The sequence below is a fragment of the Halichoerus grypus genome, chromosome 4 (assembly GCF_964656455.1).
Source record: "Halichoerus grypus chromosome 4, mHalGry1.hap1.1, whole genome shotgun sequence".
Lineage (NCBI taxonomy): Eukaryota > Metazoa > Chordata > Mammalia > Carnivora > Phocidae > Halichoerus > Halichoerus grypus.
In genome coordinates this window covers 99108764-99125342 of record NC_135715.1, presented here as the reverse complement: position 1 = coordinate 99125342, position 16579 = coordinate 99108764, and the positions used below count along the sequence as shown (strand labels likewise).

The 16579-nt window shown below is 43.7% G+C and overlaps 1 protein-coding gene and 1 long non-coding RNA gene across 2 annotated transcripts in view; one reads left to right on the top strand and one right to left on the bottom strand.

Annotated features, from left to right (window-relative positions):
* The window catches only part of LOC144381607 (uncharacterized), a 36451-nt gene extending 26516 nt beyond the window's left edge, over positions 1-9935 (top strand). Inside the window, exon 2 of the long non-coding RNA XR_013447091.1 lies at positions 9287-9935. This is a non-coding gene — a long non-coding RNA (uncharacterized LOC144381607). The remainder of the gene's footprint in view (positions 1-9286) is intronic.
* GPR39 (G protein-coupled receptor 39) overlaps positions 1-16579 on the bottom strand; it is a 191976-nt gene that overhangs the window by 73409 nt on the left and 101988 nt on the right. The gene's annotated exons all lie outside the window — the stretch shown is intronic.

The window sequence follows — 16579 nt, the reverse complement described above, 5'->3', positions numbered from 1 at the left end:
AGGTTAAGAGCCTTAGCTTTCGTCTCCTTGATTGGGCAACTGGAAGGGCACAGTTAACTTCGGACAAGTCACGTCAGTGGAGTGGGGAAGGCAGAAGTTAGATGATGTCAGAGAACAGATGAAGAGAAGTTAGATGATTGCAGAGAACAGATGAAGGGAAGCAGAGAATCAGCAAGTGTACACTTGCTCTGAAGAAATCGGGCTGTGGGAGGAGGGTGAGAGGTCAGACCATAGCTAGAGGAGGATCAGGATCAAGGCCATTTTCTGTGGGGGCAGGTGCAAGAAAGGAGAGCCCTGAGCACGTCTATAGCAGAAGAAACAGCTGGGAAGGGAGAGGTGGGACACACGTGAAAAAAGAGAGTGATGGATGAATGGAAGACCACAGAAAGTCAAAGGGAAGAAGGGACACCTTCCAGAGCGCAGCGGAGAGTCCAGCCTTAGGCAGAGGGAAGGAGAGGAATAAAGGGGAGGAAGGAAAACAGGAAAGACACGGTTGGGCTCTGAGTAGGGAGAATGGCATACCTTAAGAAAACTCCATCTGATTATCTCTCTTTTCTCTATGAATTAGAAGGCAGACTATTTGATGAGGCCATGATCGTAGGTGGTGGGCAGGAGATCTGAGGAAAATGGTAAAAATCTAGTATCACTGCTCTTGGGAGTGAGAGAGGGTGTTGGCTGAGGGTCGCACTAGAGCCCATGGGAGGCTGGGTATGGCATGGATACCATCACCAGTATGAAGGCAGAGATAGGTGAATCATACCAAGCGGGGGCAGTCATCCTAAGGTGACACACCCTTGCCCTCACCATTCACCCCTTCCTCCATCCTGCGCCATATTCACTCCTACACGCCAGGCTCTACCACTGCCCTACACTATGTGTGGGCTCGAGCTAGCAGCCTGAGCATCAGCCAGGGACTTGTTAGAATTGTACTATCTCAGGTATCACCCCAGACCTCCCGTGACAAGATCCCCAGGAACGTACATTACACTTGGGAACCACTGCTCTAGACTTTCCCATCTATAGCTCTTGTTACCTTCCAAATATGCCACGAAATGTGTGTGCCATTGTTCACTCTGCTTGGAACACTGGTCTCCCATTCATTCTAGCCAATTCTACTCTTCCTTTAAGATGCTATCTATGTCAGTCTTACCTTTTCTCTATTCCCAAGACCCTGCTGGGAAGAACTATTTGCTACCTCAAATGTGTTTCCATAGACTTCATCTAAGTGATGCCATGTTGCTTTCATTTATCTTGAGCACCCAACAGGTGGCCTAGTATGAATCCAGTGCTCTGTAAGGTGCCCATGTGTTCTCTGAATGAAAGCCAGACCCCTGATTCCCACTCCTGTGTCCCAACCCATACACTGTGACCATTTTATGCACATAAAAAAGTCATGCCTATTTAAAAAAATAAGCAAAGCTATAAATTAAGCCCCAAACTCCTCACCATGCATTTGCCTGATATTACCCAAAAACTTGGGAAAGCATTGGGTTTGTCTTTTTCTATAAAAATTCAAAAAGCCATATCTCACTCTTTCAGATCTCTCTGCATGCCACATAAAGCTCAGGCCTCAGGTCCCAAACTTCCTAAATGGCTATAAACAAATGCAGTATTTCAAAACATCAGAAGTTTACCATTACTTAACTTTCCAAGTGTGAAAACCCCCTCTACTTGTTTCTGAGTAGGAAACCCGCTTTCTAATATAGCTAGAAAGATCAACTAAATAACAAATATGTATAGCGTTTTAATCGACCTTTTAAGGTCCTCGGCATGAAAATCAGGCCCTTTGCCTTTTTTCTATCCCTTCTGGGCCTGGCACATAGTTGGTGCTTGATTAATGTGTTTCCGATCAAGTGGAGAGGAACTATTTCCCTACTTTACCATTCACAGCTACACTGGACCAAGAAGTATATATTAATGGTGGGGCAATCTACTAAGCACCCTACTAAGTGTTTCTTTTCTTCCTTCCATTTCTGCCCTGTGCTTTCCGGACCTGGGATTTGTGGCTGATCACTCCTGCTTAACACCTGCCATACGATTAAAATAACCTGGAAACCCAGGAGCCTCAGAAAGTAGAAAGCCGAGAAATACATCCCACAGAATCTCAAACCTATCATCTTATTAATCTGGTTAGGCCCTGAAGAAATAGTTTCTTTCCTCCCCACCTGAACATTTCCAGAGATGCTAATACTCAAGATGCTTCCCTCCCCCCACCCTCCACCCCCAGCTCATTAGACCTGCCAGTCACCGTGTGGAAGAGGACCTCTGTGTCACTAATGTTGCCTTAGAAATTGCAAGCAAAACAAAACAAAACAAAAAAACAAAAAACAACCTTGGAAATTCACAGCAAAAACAAACATGTACCATCAAAAAACGAGAATCTGTCAGGAGAGTCAGTCATGGTGCCCTGGCTGTATCTGGAACACATATGTGGGATTTCTTCAAATAACGACGGGGTTGGGGGGTACTTATCCTGAGTCTGCTCCCCACAAGACTCCATTCCAGCACTTTTCACAGATTATTTCATTCCATTTTCACAAAAGACCTGCAAAGTGGTTATTATCATTCTCCTTCTAGAGACCAGGTAACTGAGGCTCAGAGAGGCTAAGAAAATTACCCAGAGTAGGAGAGCTCCTAAGGCTATTAAGGATGAGCTCCCACAGGGGTCATGTTCTGCCTTACTTTGAAAGCTCTGCGCTTTTTTTTATTGCACTAAATTGTCATGAGTCCTATTTTCTAAGACTATGTGTTTTACATGACAAAAAAAGAAGTAGTATGGGATACCGTGTAAGACTTCCTCCCAAAAAATCTTGTTCCTCTTATTTCTCATGGTAACTGAAATTCCCAAATTACTCACTCTGGTATTAAGGCACCGGAAGCTCTGTTAGGATGACAATGTTTTCGTCATGAGGAGAATTCCAAACTAGAACTCATTAAATGTTTATAAGGGTTTATTTTACCCAAGGCCCCATGGCAGATGCTGTGGGGAACACACACAGGCACACAACCCCCTGTACCCTCAAGAATCTTACAAGTTAAATAGCCCTTCCAACTTAAAGAATAGTTCAGGGTGTTCCCCTACAAGGTGAATTGCCAAATGAAATTTCTACACAATTTCTATAGGCCTTCAGACATTATACACTTAATGGGCATCCGGGCAGCTCAAAATATGAATTCACTAAAGTAGCTCCTGTCACCCACCCTGAGGAAATGAGCCTTGAGAGAGGGGAGTTTTCAAAGGGAGGGAAAGCCAGAGAGGGCTTTAATGAGGAGTCTCTAAGCGGGTGAGCCTGATGAGAACAGAAGGCCTGGAGCAGTCATGAGAATTGACTGTACCAGGTGGGGGTGGCACGTGCTGGGCAGAATTTGAGGAGTCCCATTTGGCATTTGCCTATGCCACGTAGAGTTGTCTGCGCAGTTATAACCTGTCACTTGAGCTGCCTCAGAAAGTCTCACTCTAGGTGGGAAGAAAATCAAGCCTGGCACTTAACAGCCTCACTGGGCAGAGGACTTGCGATTAGAATCACCTGGCCATGCCCAGCCCCCACCTGGGCCGCAGCTTTTCAGAATCACACATGACAAGGAAAGAACTTGCTCAGATAGTGGTGTGTGGTAGCTGGTGTGTATCAGCTAGGGAGGGTCAGCCGTGAACAATTCGGGAATCTGGTGATCACTGGCCATGGTGGGAGCATTTACACTGTGGAAATCAGCAAGTTACAAAAGCTTTTTCTTTCTTTCTTTCTTTTTTTTTTTTTTTTTGGAGAATTTGCTAGCACACCATTGCTTAGAGCTGTCCATATACTGTCCTTTCTCTGATTTGTATATGAACTCCATATCATTCAGCAAATCTCAAGATAATATGCATAATGAATTTAACGATTTGTTATTTAGTTCTGAGAGACAAAGGAGGTGTTTGCTTTGAAGCAGGTATTCTTAAAGAGCCACCAGCATCTCTATACAAATTAGACCAGTGGTTCCCCAAGTGTGGTCCTGGATCAGGAGCATTAGAATCACCTGTGAACTTGTTAGACTACAAATTCCCCCTCACCCCAGAGCTTCTGAACTGGGAACTTTAGGGGTGGGACCCAGACATTTGTGCTTTAATAAGCCCTCCAGGTGGCTGCAATGCACACTCAGGTTTGAAACACTGAACTACAGAACTCTTTACCATTTATATATTGTATGCGCATTGTACACACTCATTCCACATAGTTCAGAAATTATCACATCCTCTCTAAGCACTATTGTGCGCTATAACATCTGTGTTCTAGTCAGCCTTCGAGAGAGCCTCCAGGGTATCTGCTGGTACTCACATCTCTTCCCCTGCTGCATCACCAATGGTCTGTGTGACTGAGAGGGTGGTCAGAAATGCTGACGTGTGACTTGTGACACTAGGTCACAAAAGGCATGTAGCTTCCATCTTGGTCTCCTGGGTCACTTGCTCTGGAGAGACCCAGCTGGCACGCTATGAGGATAGTCAAGTAGACTTCTGGAAAAGCCCATGAGAATAGAACGGAGACGCCACTAGCCAGCACCAACCTGCCAGCCATGGGAGTGAGCCCTCTTGGAAGTGGGTCCTCCAGCCCCAGCCGAGCCTTCAGATGCCAGAGCCCCAGCTGACATAGGACTGCAATCTTCTGAGAGACCGTGGGCTAGAACCACCCAACCAAGCCCGCACTGAATTCCTAACCCTTAGAAACTATGAGAATGAAGGCACTAAGTTTTGGGTAATTTGCTACACCGCACTAGATAACCAGCAGCAGATAAGGCGCATTGTGCTGATAGTGCTTGAAGGCAGCTACACCTGAGGGGTTTGAATGGTATCAAGTTTCATGAAACAAGGTCTTTTCCAAAAAGAAGCTTACTGCTTATGTGGGAGAGAAGATACGTAGTAAAATTTTAAAAAATACATAGTAAAAAAAAAAGTAAAAATTTTTAAAGTGTTATTAATTTATTAAGAGATCACAAGTCTAGGGGACAAAATGATCCTGCAAATTCTTTGCAAAATAAGTTATGCCACAAAATCAAGTTTTCCAGCCCCCTGGCAACCCCTGAATAGCACTTTAATCCGTCCCCTTTCTAAATATACTATATCCTTCCTGAGCTCTTTAAGCGGAAGGAATAGGAAGTCACTGCTGTTGATGAGGTGAGGTGCTTGTTGTGAAAACCAGTTATACAGGGCATCCAGATGTCATCTCGGCTGTCAGGGCAGATGGCTGGGGACCCAGGGCTGCATGACAGTGGCTGTCCTCAGTCCACCTAGGAGGCTAACGGACAAGACAAAATGCTGGTTTCTAGAACCTTCATAAACCCCCTCATTCATTCTTCACACAAACTCGTGATCGTCCCATTTTCCCGGTGAGAAGCTGCAGCCTGGAGCAGAGAAGCGAGGTCACCCAGCTAGTAAGTGGCAGAGCTGCGAACAGTCCAACTCAGAGCCCAAGCCATTGGTGATCTAGCACGTGGCCTTCAAGGCGCTCTCACTGTCTTCAGAAAAGTCTTCGGCATCGGCTTGCATAACAATACTTCACGGCCATACATGTTCATGGCACAAAATCCAAAAGGTATGAAAGTCAGTGTTCCCAGCAGCCACCAGTTCTCTTCCCTGGAGACCACCACTGCTACTGGTTTCTCACGTGTCCACCTAGAGATGTTCTCTCTGGCTTGATCATTAACCTTTCTTTCTTTCTTTTTTTTTTTTTAAGATTTTATTTATTTGAGAGAGAGAGAGAGAGAGGGAGAGCATGAGTGGGGGTAGGGGCAGAGGAAGACGGACAAGCAGACTCAAGCAGACTCTCTGCCAAGCAGGGAGCCAGATGCGGGGTTCGATCCCAGGACTCTGGGATCACGACCTGAGCCAAAGTCAGATGCTTAACTAACTGAGCCACGCAGGCGCCCCCGCTTTTTTTTTGATCATTAGCTTTTCTCCCAAGGGCTGAGTTCAACACCATAGTGTGAACGAGGGAAACAGAGCAGAAACAGCCTCATCTGCAGACATTTCCTCACACTCCAGAATGTTATGCTTTTTGCCATGGCAGGGAGCAGTTCCACAGTACCAGCATCCTGTGTGCCCATTGCACCGCCAGCCGCAAGGACCCCGGGCTCCTGATGCCACCCACTGCTTACTCTCCCCTACGCCCAGGATTGTTTTCCTCCATGCAGAGTAAAGGACTCACCCTCCCTGAGGGTTTCAGAGAGGGTTTATGCCAACACCTGCCAGGTCTTCTTTACTGGAAAGTGCTGCAGGAAGAAAAGCCAGGTGGCCTGGGTTCAGCTTCTAAGTCTATGAATTTGAGCTAAATCAGTCCAGCTCTCTGGACCTCACACTGGACCTACTGTAGAGGGATAACGGAGGCAGAGAGGACACTTGTGCCCACACCCCTGTGTACCCTGTGCTCCTCAGAGACACACGCACCATCCAGCACCATGAGGGTCTTCTCACTTGTTCATCACAAGGGTGATGAAGCATCCCCAGGACAGGGGCTGTGTTTCTCCCCACTTCTCTCTCTCTTGCAGAGCATGTGAAATGTAGTAAGTACTCCTTAAAGAATTTTTGAAAATATTTCTATATACATTCAAGCATTCTTCCTAAGGGCATGACTCCCTTATTTTATATTTTTTTTACATTTTTTTAATGTGTCAAGTTTTTATTTAAATTCTAGTTAGTTAACATACAGTGTAGTATTGGTTTCAGGAGTAGCACTGAGTGATTTGTCACTTACATACAACACCCAGTGCTCATCACAACAAGTGCCCTCCTCAATGCCCATCCCCCATCTAGCCCTTCCCCCACCCACCTCCCTCCATCGACCCTCAGTTTGTTCTCTGTCATTAAGAGTCTCTTACAGCTTATTTTCCTCCTTTTTTTTCTTGTCCTCCTTCCCATATATTCATCTGTTTTCTTTCTTAAACTGCACACATGAATGAGATCATCTGGTATTTGTCTTTCTCTCACTGACTTATTTCACTGAGCATAATACATTCTAGCTCCATCCATGTCATTGGGCAAGATTTCATTCTTTTTGATGGCTGAGTAATATTCCTGTGTGTGTGTGTGTGTGTGTGTGTGTGTGTGTGTGTGTGTGTGTGTATCTTCTTTATCCATTTATCAGTCGATGCCATTTGGGCTCTCTCCATAGTTTGGCTATTGTTGATAATGCTGTTATAAACATTGGGGTGCAGGTACCCCTTTGAATCAGTATTTTTGTATCCTTTGGGTAAACACCTAGTAGAGCAATTGCTGGGTTGTAGGGTAGTTCTATTTTTAACTTTTTGAGGAACCTCCAAACTGTTTTCCAGAGTGGCTGCACCCCAGTTTGCATTCCCACCAACAGTGCAAGAGGGTTACCCTTTCTCGGCATCCTCGCCAACACCTGTTGTTTCTTGTGTTGTTAATTTTAGCCATTCTGACAGGTGTGAGGTGGTATCTCATCATCGTTTTGATTTGTATTCCCCTGATGCTGAGTGATGTAGAGCAACTTTTCATGTGTCTGTTAGCCATTTGTATGTCTTCTTTGGAAGAGTGAATGACTCCCTTACCTTGCTCTGTTCCTTACAACACTTACTGTCTTCTAAGGTATTACAAACCTTACCTATTTATTATGCTTATTGTCTGGTTCCTTCTAAGGGTTAATTTTGTGTGTTAACTTGGATAGGCCATAGTACTCAGATGTTTGGTCAAAGACCAGTCTCCACATTGCTGTGAAGCCATTTTTAAAATGAGACTGACATTTAAACTGGTAAACTCTGAGTAAAGCTGGTGCCCCTCTGTAATGTAGGTGGCCTCACGCAATAAGTTGAAGACTTTAAGAGCAAACAGTCTGAAGTCCTTCAGTCTGAGAGGGAATTCTGTCTCCAGATGGCCTCTGGCCTAATGTTACACTAACTCAGACCTGTCAGGTCACCAGCCTGCCAGCCTACCCTGCAAATATCACACTTGTCAAACCCCACAATCATGTTAGCCAATTCCTTACAATAAAGTGTGTGTGTGTGGGGGGGGTGCGTGCATGCATGTGCATGTGTATACACTGCTGGTTCTGTTTCTCTGGAGCACCCTAGCTAATGCATTCCCCAAGACCTGCACCCCACATGTAAACTCCACAAGGGCTGAACTTTTCTTTTTCTTTTAAAATCTTATTTCACTGTGGGAGGAACACTTACCATGAGATCTCCCTCTTATTGTTGACTGGGGTACGATGTTGCACAGCAGGTCTCTAGAATTTACTTATCTTGCTTCACTGAAACATTGTGCCCATTGATTCGTACCTCCCCATCTCCTCTACCTTCCAGCCCCCCAGCAACTACCATTCTACTCTTAGATTCAATGAATTTGACCATTTTAGATGACTCATTTAAGTGGAATCAAACATATTTGTCTATGATTGCCTTGTTTCATTTAGTATAACATCCTCAAGGTTCATCCATGATACAGTTATTAGACAATGTCTCTCTTTTTAAATGCTGAACAGTATTCCACTGCATATATACCACAATTTCTTTATCCATTCACCTGCTCAGAAATTTTTTTTCTTATTTGTTCATTGATTTATCTCTTCCAGGTGCTACAAGAGGGCCCAGCACACAGCTGCATCAAATATGTGTTGAATGAGTTCTGAGAACTGTCAAGAGTCATTGATATGCTATGGTCATTTGACCTAAAGGAACTCTAGCACATTTAAAAATTAGGTCTTTTATATTACGAGATTTAAAGACCTGTCTCGTGTTTACTTTTAATGAACTTTTCATAAAATTTCTCCTTTAACCTAGGTTTAAAAGTTGAACTATAGTGCAGGCAAAAAGTATTCCCAACACTTATTGTTTGCTTAAGCACTATAAATGTCTGGCAATGGAATTGCTTTGTTATCCTCAGATAAGCCTTTGTTCCTGAAATATTCTTCCACTAAAGGCATAAGAAGATTACAGAATCAGACACTTAAAAAAAATTCCACTGTCCATCTTTGCATCAAGCTTGTACTCTGAAAGTATCATATCATATACATATGAGGGACCTTGACAGTTTTAAGGTGATATGGGATACCCATAGCTATTTCTTCTTCTTCCTTAGCATTAGAAAGGCCTTAATATGTGTCCAGGTCCAGGGAATGGATCATGACTGCTTTAAGCCAATTAGGGCCATCCTGTTCCCCATTTTCCCAACTTCTTTGCATCATGACCCAATTCTGGCCATGAGATCCCAGCAGAAGACTTCTTGGGCATTTATGGGAAAGTGTTTTCTCTTCTAGTAAGAAGGTAGCTGCACCTGACTCCACCCCTTCCTCTTTCCTAGACATGATGGCTGGACCTGCAGCAGTCATCTTGTGACCATGAGGGAAAAGCCAAGAAAATCAGGCATCAGTCCCGACATCATTAAGCTGCTGAACCAAAGCCAAAGCCTCCTACATTTAGACTTCTTGTCATGTCAGAAAAAATGAACCCATATTCATTCAAGCAGTTGTGGTCAGGTTATCTGTTTCATGAAGCCAAAAGTATTCCTAAATAACACTGATGACAATATATTACAACCACTGAGCTTATTGCAACAGAAAATGCAGTCGGTGCTTTTCCTCCACTTAAGCCAGGGAAACTGCTACAGTAGAAACTGCTACTAAGCCACCTTTGTAAAATTAACCTTGGTGATATCTAGGATGGCAAAATTCACCAAAATAATCCAGCTTAATCAGCATTATAAAAATGTTCTGGATGGAAGTACAACTTGGTATAATGGAACAATCACTGATACATGCATCAGGAACCATAAATTCAAGCTCTAGCTACTACTAACATTGCTATCCCAGGCAAGTCACTGTTCTTCTATGGGCCTCATTTCTCATCTCTACAGTGAAGGAGTTAAACTGGGTAACCCTGGGGTCCCTTTCAGGATTGACATTCTATGTAAATTCTATGTAAACTACAAACTGAAATAAAAACTCACAAAACTCTTCTGTGGCCTCCAAATTTGTTTTCCAGCTTCTAGAGTTGACATTCTAATACCCTGTGTAAGTTTGAAAGGACAGACCCACTTGCATTTGCTCATAAATGTGACCTATCTTTTCAAAGTGTATTAGGACAAGGACAAGGACATGCTGTAGTGGCACCTTCATGCCATGCAAACTACAGATACAATGCAGAGTCCAAACATGTTTTCCAGAAGGAAGGTACCTCCCAGAGTAAGTGCTGTTGCTCAGTATCCAAAGACTTAGGTCTGCCATCTTCCAGAATTGCCAAACCACGATGGACTGATTCAACATTTCCCTATAGTCACCCTGTCCGTGTAAGCTAGTTATCCATTTTCTCCTTTTCAAATTAGCACAATCATTTTGTGTTTTTGTCCTTGATCTTTCACTAAAGGAAGATTAAACTATCTACAATAGAATGCTCTCAGTACTTCACTATGTTATGCTGCTTGCATATTCATTATTGTCCAGGCTACAGTGTCTTGTTATTCTATGATTTAACTTGTTTTGTGCTGTGTGGTGAATTCTGAACTAGACAACTGGGCTGAATAATTTGGTGGGCTTTCAGGAGGATACCCTCCTGTCTTCCTTTTCTCTCCCATGCCAGAACCAAACACCGGTATGAAGCCTGTCAAAGCCACTGTACAGAGATGCAGGCATAAGGCCAGGCATATTGAAGTACTGAGCAATCAGAGATCCAAGGGCACCTCCTGACCTCAGTTGCCTATGGTCAAGTGAAGGACACAGATACTATAGGGTTATAAAGGTAGCAGAGAAGTATGGATATGGCACCCTGAGCCCAGAGAGGGCTCCTTAACTGAATTGGGGAGAGAGGGGGAGAAAGGAGGTGAGGGTAGCCCTCCTCCTCCTACTGGAAGACCATTATTTGGAGAGCTTGAATAGTGCAGGCTGGCATGTTCCAGTGTGCTCACAGAGGGATGGTTGCTAATGTTTCAACCCCACTCTCCAGTCCCGCCCACCACCTCTCTTCTCTGTGTTTTTTCCATTTTCCTGCCTGTACTCACTTCCTCAGCTGGTGTGGGGAAAGCTAGCACTCTGAGGACACCACTACCCAACCAGCTGCTCTGCTCCTGCCAGGTCATCTGACCAGTCACTACATCTGGGACCCACCTTGGCTCTCCTCCCAGGTCCTCTTTGAGGGGCTCTAGTGTTTGTGTTTAAAAATTGGATTGTTTCACTACCCTGTGGATTCTGGAATCGCAGGATCCAAACAACAGAGGCTTTGCACTGCATGGGCACATCCCAAATGAGCAGAGTGGAGGATGAGTGTTTGGGATTTCCTAGGAGGTCTGTAAGGGTCTGTAGTCAGGAAAGGGCAAGTTCAAGACAGTGGCCAGAAGGTGTGGGGCTGGTGGGAGCCCACCCGGGAACTTACACCTTGTTCTCAATACTGGTAGCCCCCGCAGCTCTGAAAGGACAAGGAAAACAGGTGGCCACACAGAAGAACCTTCCTGATGATACCTGATGGTTAAAAGGCGGAAGAATAAACCCCAGAGAGGAGGGAGAAAAAGGAAAAGAGAAGGAAGAGAAGCCTAGAGCCACATGGGTAATGTCAGTCTTTCAGGATGTGAGGGGTTATTGTAAAGAGGCTCTTCCTCCTCTTCATTGTTGACAGAATAAGACAGAGGTTCCATGGAGCACCTGGTATCTCAGGAAGATTTCCCTGGCAGTGAGTGCTGTTACTTTGGGGTTACTGGGCAATAACATATTCCCCTTTCTGGAAGACTTTATAAGGAACACCTACTGTCCATCACTGCTGGATGGTTTACAGTGGTCCAGCTCAGAGGAAAGGCTGGCTAAATGGATGCCCAGGTTCCTTCAAGACTTCAGATACTCTGTTTCTACTAAGAAAGCAGTTTCTACTAAGAAAGCAATCTCCAGGTTCCATCAAAAAACCAAGGCTATGTTATATAAACTTGTTATTGTAAAAAATCCAACCATTCTCCTAATAATAATGTCTGCTTCCCCTCCCTTTTAAACTCAGAAACCAGAATCCTAATTTATTAAAAACATATTGGATATAAATCAGGCAGGATAACTCATTTTGGTCATTTTCTATTAGACACTCTCTCCTAAGAAGTAAACTGACAAGCTCACTTCATTTTTTTAGCTACAAAAAGCATTTCTTATTATAAACATTTCAAACATACTGAAAAACAGAATAGCACAGCAAACCTCCATTATATTCATCACCTTGATTTAAAACAAATATGTCCAGGGGCACCTGACTGGCTCAGTCAGAAGAGCATGTGACTTTTGATCTTGGGGTCGTGAGTTCGAGCCCTACATTGGGTGTAGAGAACACTTAAATAAATACATATAAAAAAATAAAAATAAAACAAATATGTTGAACAAAATTAACAATAATTCCAGATGTCCCCAACTGTCTAGTTCACAACTGGCTGGCTCAAATCAGGATCCAGACAAGGACTTGCATTATACTTGGTTACATTTAGTTGTTATGTCTCTGAAGTCTTACGCCTTTGCTACAGTGACATCTGTAGAATTACTTACATTCTAAATTTGTAGAATCATAGTTTGCTTCTGTGTGGTGTCATTTTATTTGTTCTTCTGTTCCCTGTCTCTCTACTAAATGGAATTCAGCTTTGCAGCTTGATTAAATCTAGGTTTCAACTTTATTTTGCCAAGAATACTTCCTAGATGGGGCTGACTGGTTTGTTTCAAGAGGCAGTTGACTTGCAGTTCTTCTCTCAGTGATGCTATCCTGAATGAGTGAGCTCAGAAGGAGACAGCTGGACTCCTCCCCATGTGAAGTTCCCCATCAAATTTAAATAATGGTTTCATCCATTGATGATAATTGCCTGAATCAATGATCTTACCAGAAACTACGAAATGGGGATTTTCCTAATTCTATCATTCCTTCCAAACTCATTGCCACCTTGCCTCTTTACTCATATATTTTAGCTTCAGAGCAGAAGAAATAATATAAAAATATGCACATATAGGGGTGCCTGCATGGTGCAGTCGGTCAAGCATCCGACTCTTGGTTTCAGCTCAGGTCATGATCTCAGGGTTGTGAGATTGAGCCCTGTGGCAGGCTCCGTGCTTAGAGCAGAGTCTGCTTAAAATTCTCTCTCCCTCTCTCTCTGCCTCTCCCCCTGCTAATTCTCCCCCTCTCTCTCTCAAATAAATAAATAAATCTTTAAAAAAATATGCACATATAGAAGTGATTCCTGATTTAACAATTAAGGAACATCTCTCAGCTGAAACTACACGTCTTGGGAAGACAATGGTAGGTGGAGATGTGGATACAAGAAGAGTCTGAGATTGGGAAACAGGATGAGGGTTCTTAGACTGCACACTCTGGGTGATCTGAATTCTGGCTATAAGTAAGCCCAGAGAAACATCTGGCCTTCTGGGAAGAAAAAATAGAATGAAGAATGGAGAAAAGAGAGAAAGAAAGAGGAATACCCAGGATATGAAAAGTATCTTAATGAAGTTTGGAGACAACAGGGCCTCACCGAGGAGGGTGGTAATAGAATTCAAATCTACATGTTCCTGATAGAACCACTGGGGGACAGGCCTAGGTGAGACTCCAGTGAATGGAAGACTGACTGATGTCACTGACTCTACTCCCTGGAGGCAGTGATTGGCCACTGCTGGCATGGAAGCCCAGCACAAACCCCAACTGCCATCTGAGTCCATGGGGAAGGGCCAGGGGCCACAAGTGCTTGGAAAGCCAACCTCCTATGGCCTCTGCTTAGCCATCCTTCCCTGCCTGACTGTTCCTGAACACTGCCTTCTTTATTTCTCCTTCCAGGGAAACACGACCCTCCCCATTTGTTCTCCTGTCCCCCATACCAGCCCCCCTGGAGAGAAAATTGATACCATGTATGCTTACACAATCATCACCCTCATAGCAGCTGCTCTTGGAGGACAGGAGGACTATGTAGATAAGTTGCTCCAGCTGCCACTATTTAGTCATTAGAATGTCCTGCTCCCAAAATGTAACTCTGACCACACTACCACTCTTGAGTCGGGAAGAAAGAAAAGGCAGGAGAGGGGCAACCTCTAAAGGAAGCAAGAAAGCTATGCAGGGTCCTCTTTGTTCAGCTTGGGGGTTTCAAAGTCAAGGGCAAAAGATGGAGAGAGACATGCAAGTCAGGATGAATTCTGAAAATATGTCAAGGTCTTGTAAGTATCATATCCAGATAAAAGCCCAAAAGTTATTAAGGCTTATGAGAAGTCAAGACAATGAGAGAAGATTTTTAAATATTTGGAGCAAATAGAACAAAGGGACAGACTGACTGATTGCTGAAAACAAAATTAATAGGTAACACAAAACAAAGAGTTAGAATTCCAACCAGGCTATTATGTTCTCTGACACTGAGAAGAGTCTGCAAATTGGACAGGGTAGAGCCAGGGCCCTAGGAAACAACCCAAGTCCTCATCAAGCCAGGAAATGGTAAGAAATTGTCAAGCTATAGCGAGGTGGTAAGTGTCAGGTCAGCAAAATTACATTTGGGTTATGGAGGAACATTCAAGAAAAACTTCAGAGAAGCTGTTAGTAATTCCCACGGACTCCTGGAGAAGCCAGGACACAGTAGTTGAGCAAATGCTCCAGTTCCAGAAAGAAGGAAAAGCTGATTCCAGAATGTGTAGGCAGTTCATCCCGACCTAAGTCCTCCTTTAAAATGCAACATGGATTATTAAACAGGTTGTTTGTGAAAATCACAAGAAGACGCGCTGATTTCTTGGCATCCACATAAGTTAACTAAAAAGAAGTCATGTTCTGGGCCATTTTTTACATGAAATTCTTAGGGCAAGTACATCAGAATGTCATTCTGAAGCCCTTAATTAAGGAAATCGTCCACAAAGTGAGATGATGTGGGTCGTTGGTCTTGCTGCCTTTCAGTCATGTTAAATAATAAAATAGACACTTAAGAGGAAACCTACTTCCATGAACAGAGGAGCACAGCTTGGTAAACATACAGCCTTGATCAACAGAGCAACACCCACCACGTATAGGCTCCAGGTATGACATGCTCTGGGCACCAAATATGAGTAAGACCTTCCCCAGAAGCAAAGATTTCACTGTCTGATAATCCCACAGGTACACACTGAAGCCCTCTGAGTGTCCAGTTCTGTGTGAGGTCATCAAGGCTCCACTGAAAGGGAACGCCCTCCCTCATCCCTGCCTGTAAGAGTTCCTAGCCTCGCTTGGACTACGAAGGTACATTTAACATGACTATTTAGGAGAAAAGAAGAGGAGGTATATATATCTATGACAGTGACTCACAGGGAGACCTGACCTAGTCTAGGGGGTTAGAGATGGCTTCCTTAAGAAATGTGTATTGGGGTGCCTGGGAGCTCAGTCGGTTAAGTGGCTGACTCTTGATTTCGGCTCGGGTCATGATCTCAGGGTCCTGGGATTGAGCCCCTCCCCCCATCAGGCTCCCCGCTCAGCAGGAAGTCTGCTTGAGGATTTCTCTTCCTCTCTGGCTGCCCCTCCCACTGTGCTCTCTCTCTCTCTCAAATAAATAAATCTTAAAAAAAAAAAAAAATGTGTGTCGTTGAGAGATGAGAATGTATAGGCAGGTGGGGACTTGGATAAAAATCTCATCCAATCATGGGATTTAGACCACATGATGATAGGAGCAGTAGTGACAACAATAATGAAAAGAGCAAGAAGTCACTGCTATGTCTTGCAGACTTACTGTATGTTCTGCTAAACACTGTGTACCTCTATTTGATCCTCACAACAAACCTATAGAGGAGATCTTGCTTTCCTTACTTTGCAGTTGAGGAAACTGAGACTCAGCAAGGTTGAGTAATATATGCAAGGTCATAGAGCTGGTAAATTGAGCTGACATATGGCAAGATCGTGTAAGAAATGAGAAAAATTACATTTGCTGGCTTAGCAGAGTTAAATTCCTTTCACTTGACTGTTTTCTAAATGATGCACTTACAAATACATATTTATTCACTAAGTCTATCCATTAAATGTCTAATACAGGGCATCACTCTGAGCTCAGAGAAGATGGTCTAACTCTGAAGGCAGATGGACCTTTAGCTAAATTTATAGCCAATTAGTGCTGGGAGCCAATAGCATTTCCTCCTATGGAGAGTTGGGTTAGTTTTCCATCAAAATATTATTTAATGGCAAGACCCCAAGTGGAATGTTCCAGAAGACCTTTAGCAATTGTGCACTGCATGTTATTTAAACTAAAAACAATGCTGTGAAAAATTGCACTTCAGCACAAGCTGTGGAGAACACACCAAATGGAATTGGCCGGCTGAAAAGGAGACATGATGATTGAAATATTATCCAGACTATTACATCCTTGAAGGGTTTAAACAGTGAGGAGGAAGACAGGGAAGGGGAGGAGGATGATTTAGGGTGTTTCATTTAAGAACAACAGGATTAAATTAGCCTTGGGGAGGGGGGGATAATGGCAGAGGATGGTAGGGAGAAATATTATGCAAGATGTGAGAGGCTTCCCAAAGGAAAAGTGTGCTGGGCTGCAGAATTTTCTAGCCCAGCAAAGCAGGCAAAGCCATCTATCATTAAAGTCATTTACAAGCAAACTTGACAAATTGCTCAGAAAATATATTATGGGCCACGTATCCTAGTCTTAGGAATG